The sequence below is a fragment of the Trichomycterus rosablanca genome, chromosome 8 (assembly GCF_030014385.1).
Source record: "Trichomycterus rosablanca isolate fTriRos1 chromosome 8, fTriRos1.hap1, whole genome shotgun sequence".
NCBI lineage: Eukaryota > Metazoa > Chordata > Actinopteri > Siluriformes > Trichomycteridae > Trichomycterus > Trichomycterus rosablanca.
This window is the reverse complement of record NC_085995.1, coordinates 6,288,190-6,295,505: the sequence shown is the minus strand read 5'-3', so window position 1 is coordinate 6,295,505 and position 7,316 is coordinate 6,288,190.

The window sequence follows — 7,316 nt, the reverse complement described above, 5'->3', positions numbered from 1 at the left end:
TTTTACTCTCTTGTTCTTGTTAAGAAGTAATTTTATTCTTGCAGCCAATAAGACAAACCTTGCGCTTAGACACTAGACATTTCATCTCATTAATTTAATCACATCTAGCACGATAATTAGTGCAATATCTCAAAACTATAACAGGATCCGCGGTACAAATATGTATTAAAATGTATATAAAACATGCAATTAGGTCCATCTGTGTCCCTTAATAGCAGGCTGTCAAGCTCACAACTTATAAATTAGCTTACTTTTTTTAAAAGTAGATACGAGTTACATTTCAGTATTTGCATTTGCATCATATTCTCAGTGATTTGCTTAATTAATTGATTTACTTAATGGCACTTCTGTCAAAAAAATAAGAAAAACATTTATAACATTTAGCAGATTCGCTTATCCAGCTGTACTTGCAAAGAAATAAACCAGAACATACTGATTTTAGTTGATGACACTGGGCAGCACGGTGGCTTGGTGGGTAGCACTGTCGCCTCACAGCAAGAGGGTCCTGGGTTCGATCCTGAGGTGGAGCGGTCTGGGTCTTTTCTGTGTGGAATTTGCATGTTCTCCCCATGTCTGCGTGGGTTTCCTCCGGGAGCTCTGGTCTCCTCCCACAGTCCATAGGCATGCAAGTGAGGTTAATTGGAGATACAAAATTGTCCAGGACTGTGTTTGACATCATCTTTTGTATTGAGTAACTACTGTACCTGTCCTGTCATGATTGTAACATAAAGTGTGTAAAACATGACATTCAAATCCTAATAAATAAATGAATATAGTTTATGACCTGCAATATGCCCATTAAAGAAATGTATCTGTGGGTAAAAAGAAACAAGTTTAACCCTATTTCTGTGATCCTAGTAAATCAGGGTCCAAAAAACAATGTTAATCTTCATGACATTAAAAATGAAATTCTGACTGTGACAAGTGAAGAATAGTTTAGCTGATGGCTGCATTGTGAGAGAGGAGATAATAGGGGATGAGCATGAAGGTTAATCAGTGAATACACCTGGTGATTTTAATTACTTACCCTATTTAACCTGTGTCTGTTCTTTCCTCTGTGGTTATTGTCCCTAACGTGTGTCTACATTAATCAAGCAAGTAAGCAAGACACACTGAAAAGCTGGGAGTTATATTTTCATATGGTAAAAGCTGTTGAGATTTTTTTTTTAGATTTTTTAGATTTTGAGATATTGAAATTGTTGATTAAATGCCTCTTTGCTGCCACAAGAACTGTTACACTAACATTTAGACTTAGAAAGGTTGTACGTCAGCTTTACAGCAAAATTGCAGTAAAACACACTAGCACAACAGAGCTGACATTTCAAACTCGTCGATTCGAAACTCAGCTCTGCCATCCGGCTGGGCTGGGCGCCTACATGAACAACGATTGGCTGTTGTTCATACAGGGTGAGAGCCGGATAGGTACTCTTGATAATTTATGCAATTATGACCTCTGCTGGCTGATTGATGGCACCTGCACAGAGTCAAGGAATAATGCGATGATCAGGGTGTGGCTCTCTCTGAACAAGGCTGAGCATATGAACTTGCCTCGTGCAGGTGAAAAGCTACTGCACCCGTGTCAGAGGTGGCGTGTGTCAGTCTCGCTCTCTTCAATCAGGGAGGGGATTGGCACCAGTAGAGAGGAAGCATAATTCAATTAGGTAATTGGATATGCTAAAAAGTTGTGAGAAAAAGGGGAGAAAATTTATTTAAAAAATGATTAAATAAGTCATTATAACAGCTGGCACCTGTTATAACTATAACATATAATGTAATAATGTCGAAGCAAAAGAACAGTTGCTGAATCATTACAGAATGAATGAAAGGAAAAACTCCCATGACATACAGCACATTTGTAAGGGCGTGTATGTCCTGGAAGTGTTGAAATTTTATACTATTCTTTTTCTGTGACTGTCATCATTTCTGAGTCACAAGACGTCTTTCATCGGATGGCAGAGCTGAGTTTAGAACCCTGTTGCAGAGTTTTAATAAGATTTTAATAATAGCGCACTGTTCCAGGTGGAGTGGTCTGGGTCCTTACTGTTTGGAGTTAGCATGTTCTGCCCGTGTTTGCGTAGGTTTCCTCTGGGAGCTCCGGTTTCCTCCCACAGTCCAAAGACATGCAGTCAGGTTAATTGAAGATACAAAAACTGGTATCTGGTACCTAGGTGTGTCTGCTCTTTGATAGACTGGTGACATGTCCGGGGTGTTTCCTGCCTTTCGCCCAATGAATTTGACCCACAGTGACCCTGAATAGGATAAAGACATGGTGCAACAGACAAGAATGAGTTTTGTAATAATGTATGTTAAGGTTTGTCCATATTTCTCATAAAATATGCATGAAGTACTTTATATACTGCTTTTTTAAATGTACTTTTGACTGCTAAAACTTTGTTAATTATTTGGATAATATATTATATTATTTATATAATTTGAATTTTGGTCATGATTTGATTGGTATTTTAATCAAGTCTGACACAGAATTAAGACTGGCATGTTGTGCTTGTTTGCAGTATGGTCCACCTGCTGAAAAATGACTGCATTTCTGCTGCTTGTTTATTGCTGTGAGTAAACACACACACACACACACACACACACACACCCAAAAGTGTCCGGGGCACAGGTCTTCACCCCGTCATGCTGTTACATGCACATAGCCTTGCTATTGCACTCTGAGCACTTAGTATTGCAGATACAGGACTGAGAGTTGTTTACCATCACACCGTCCAAAGAAAACAGCTATTTCTCCACACTGTCCGGCACATAATGTAATGCTGTCCACACAAGTGATGTGTGTACGTATGTGCACAAGATTAATAGTAGCAGTTCCATTTTTTCAGATACCGGTGCTGTCAGTTACTGTTAGTCCCATAAACAATACCAGAATGACATCAGAGCAGTATGCAGTGACAAATGTAGAACCTTGTGGCCCAGATGGTGTTTTATTACCACTAAAGGAAAATTTATTTCATGTCATGTACTAAACCATCCAGAAACGTAGTGTTTGTCAACTTAACCATGTATGAAACACCTGTCAGTGTCTGATTGCTTTGCTAAAACTGACACTGATAAACCAATAATATTGTGCAACAACCACATTTAGAAAAAAAAGATGCTAAACCAGGGGTTTAGGGTACAAACATCTATGACTGAGATGCTGCTCTCAAGCATAAACATCTTTGGTACATGTGGATATATTTTAATTAACAGGAACATGATTAACAGGCACTATGCAGCCAGTAGTATAAAGACATAAAATATGTTGTGCTATTTTGGTCATTGTTAATTGTTTAATAATTTCTAACCTATATAAATACCATCATTTCACAAAATTGGGCGACACAGTGGCTCGGTGGGTAGCACTGTTGCCTTACGGCAAGAAGGTACTTGGTTCAATTCCCAGGTGGAGCAGTCCAGGTCTGTTCTGTGTGGAGTTTGCATGTTCTCCCCGTGTCGGCGTGGGCTTCCTCTCAGAGTCCAAAGACATGCAAGTGGTGTGAATTGGACTTGATCTGATGAATCTTGTGTACTGACTGAGTAAGTACCTGTCCTGTCATTAATGTAGCCAAGTGTGTAAAACAAGACGTTAAAATCCTAATAAATAAAAAAAATCCCCAAAATAGTCCTTGCACCATTGTCTTTCTTCCAAAATTTGCAATAGATACTTGGCAACTCTAAATTGCCACCAAGTGTAAGAAAGTGAGTAAATGTATGAGCAGATGAGTAAATCCAGAAGCATTACATTAACACTCTATCCAGGGTGTGTTATCTTTTTTATGGTTCCATTTTATTTCAGAATGAATGAATATCAATGCATGAATTAATACAACAATAATAATTTGCTATATGGCTGGGAGTCATTGTCTTTTTTATTTAATATTTACTGGTGTTATTAAGTTACTCTTACCACTTGGGGGTTACTGCAGGTTTTGGAGTAACGAGTAGCATAAAAGAAAGTGATTTGCAGTGTTTTCTAGCAAAGCATAGTGTAGCATTACAGGCAGGAGAAGTATTACATTAAGAAACTACAATTTTATGCTTATATTTACTTTTTGTCTTAGGTGCAGTATGGGCTTCAAAATGCACATTATCATGAGGCACTCCCACTTCTTAAACACATGCAGAAGGATAAGTGGATGTGCTACATTTCCCCTAGATGTAAGTAATATGTAAAAGAGTGAGTGTGTGGTACCCTCAGATTTACAGGTGCTGCCAAGCAAGGCCCTTAATCCTCTCTGCTCCAGGGGTGCCTTACGATGGCTGACCATGCACTCTGACCCCATGCTTTCAAACAAGCTGGGATAGAAGAAAGAATTTCATTGTACTGTACATCTGTATATGTATATATGACAAATAAAGGCATTCTATTCTAAAGGCATTCTATTTATAGGTGCTCTTGACCTACAAGAACTGTTAATCATGAGGAAGCATTTACTGTAAATACACGAATGTTTCTTTTCCAGACTAACACAGCTGTATCTAGTGTAGATGGACAGTTTTTATTACTTTTAAACTTGCCATGCTCAGTTTGGTCTCTCTGGTGGAGATGGCATGATTAGAGGTTATCAAGGCAAAATATGCCTCTCAATTGCCTTGTGGCTTCTGAGACAGTATTTCTCTGCCTTGGTTAAGTCTCGTGCAACTGGCTTCATCCTCTAATATCTAATATAATAAGGTGCATTGTTACACCTGGTGCCTCTGTCACACAATGCAACCCCCCCCCCCCCCCCCTTCATCTCGATCACCCTCCACCGCCACCACACGCCATGACATACACTAAGTGTTTTTTAAAATAAACAATAAAATGATTTAAAAGTATTTGAAAGCAACATTTACTGTCTTTCTTTCTCACTGATTTTGTCTGATTTTGATGTGGTCTTTGTCTTTGTCTCGCTCAGCCAGAAAGCTAAATAATGTATTAAAAGAAAGGCAACTAACTAAACTATAGAGACAGACAACAAAAAGTAGTAAAACATCACAGACCACAGAGTAAAGGCGTCTGCACTGTGCATACTAACAAGTTTCTGTTTGACTTCTTAGGTTTAGTATATGTTAATTGGTTTATTGTCATTGTAAGATGAATGTAATAAAATATTATATATAATGTTTATAAAACATAAGCTTTTAGTGTTCAATATGATGCACCACATGCATTTATAGAAAAGAATCAGCGGCTGCTTTAGATGAAAAGAGGAGCAGGTAGACAGAATGGCTATCCAATCGTTACAGGACACTTTAAGTGCAGCTTTTAAAGCACTACATCTGTCCTTACAGAGCTTCCTTCTCTTTCCAGAGAAAAAAAACCTGTTTGGTGCTTTGCTTGGAGTGGTTTAAAAAAATTAAAGAGATCCTGCAGTTCAATACTCTCTAAAAGCTAGCAGTGATGCTTAGTGTGAGAGGACATTTGTGGTGTGTCATGGTGTTTTATATTTTATTTGTTATTTTCATCACATGTTTGTTACTAACCACTGATCAAGAGCTAATGCAGGACACAAATGTTGCCTTATAGAAACAATGACTCTTTCGACTATTTCAAAATAGACTCACATACTGCCGAAATTATATGGGTTTACATCCACTTTTACACGTTTCTTTTTTATAAAGTTTGATTAGATTGGTCGGCATGGTGGCTTAGTGGGTAGCACTGTCGCCTCACAGCAAGAAGGTCCTGGGTCGGGCGGGGCGGTCCGGGTCCTTTTTGTTTGCATGTTCTCCCAGTGTTCTGCCCTATAAGTGAATGGGTGTCTGCCCTGCGTCCCGTCCAGGGTGTTACTGTGTGCCTTGTGCCCATTGAAAAGATGGGATAGGCTCCAGTAACATTAAAACCAGCTCCTTGTTTTTACACTGTCCATTTTATCAGCACCATTTACCATATAGAAGCACTTTGCAGTTCTACAATTACTGACTGTAGTCCATCTGTTACTCTACATACTGTTTTAGCCTGCTTTCACCCTGTTCTTCAATGGTCAGGACTCCCACTGTACAACCACAGAGCAGGTATTATTTAGGTGGTGGATCATTCTCAGCACTGCAGTGACACTGACATGGTGGTGGTGTGGTGGTGTGTTAGTGTGTGTTGTGCTGGTATAAGTGGATCAGACACAGTAATGCTAATGGAGTTTTTGAAATACCGTGTTCACTCACTGTCCACTCTATTAGACACTCCTACCTAGTTGGTCCACCTTGTAGATGTAGTGTCAGAGACGATCGCTCATCTATTGCTGCTGTTTGAGTTGGTCATCTTCTAGACCTTCATCAGTGGTCACAGGACGCTGCCTATGGGACGCTGTTGGCTGGATGTTTTCAGTTGGTGGACTATTCTCAGTCCAGCAGTGACACACCCCCACCATGTCATTGTAACTGCAGTGCTGAGAATGATTCACCACCCACATAATACCTACTCTGTAGTGGTCCTGGGAGAGTCCTGACCATTGAAGAACAGCAAAGCATGCAGAGAAACAGATGGACTACAGTCAGTAATTGTAGAACCTCAAAGTGCTTCTATATGGTAAGTGAAGCCGATAAAATGGACAGTGAGTGTAGAAACAAGGAGGTGGTTTTAATGTTATGGCTGATCGGTGTATGTATGTACACAAGATTCTGAAGTGTGTCTTTGGGACGTTGTCCATTGTCCAGGTGTTAAGTGAGGTTGAGGTCAGAGTTCTGTGCCAGCCACAGGAGTTCATCCACATCAAACTCGTCGAACCATGTCTTCTTTAACCTTGTAATTGGTTAGCAATGGGTGTGGCTGAAACACCTGTACTCCGTTATAGGAAGGGGGTGTACATATAATTTTCACCATAGGGTGTATCTTTATTAATGCTGTCTCATTTTCTGTAATCTCCCTCTTGCCACAATAACTGCAGCCATGGTAAAATTGTGCGTTAGATTAGAACCTGCCTTTCTGTCTGATTGACTTATACAATTAATCTTATTTAAAATTGTTTGTTAAATCATAATGTCACACTAAATTAATTAATCCTCAGTTACACTTGTGTGTATTTTACTTCAAAATACAATACTACAAAACCAACCTATAGTGCATGTTCTTTGAGACAAACTGTGGCACAGTTCTCACAAATCCTGCACAAATCAAGTTTATAAATAAAATCATCTATTTCAGATGTTCTTTGTAAAGGATGATGTATAGCACTGCTGTGTTCAGCAAGACACACATACAATACCTTCCAAATCAAACCAAGTGAACATGAGAATTGAAAGTGGAAGAGGTCTGGATACCCAGCAAGCAAGGAAATTCACCTCTTAATACCGCAGTAACCCCATTCAATCAGCCTAAACAGCAGCAGTGTAAGAAG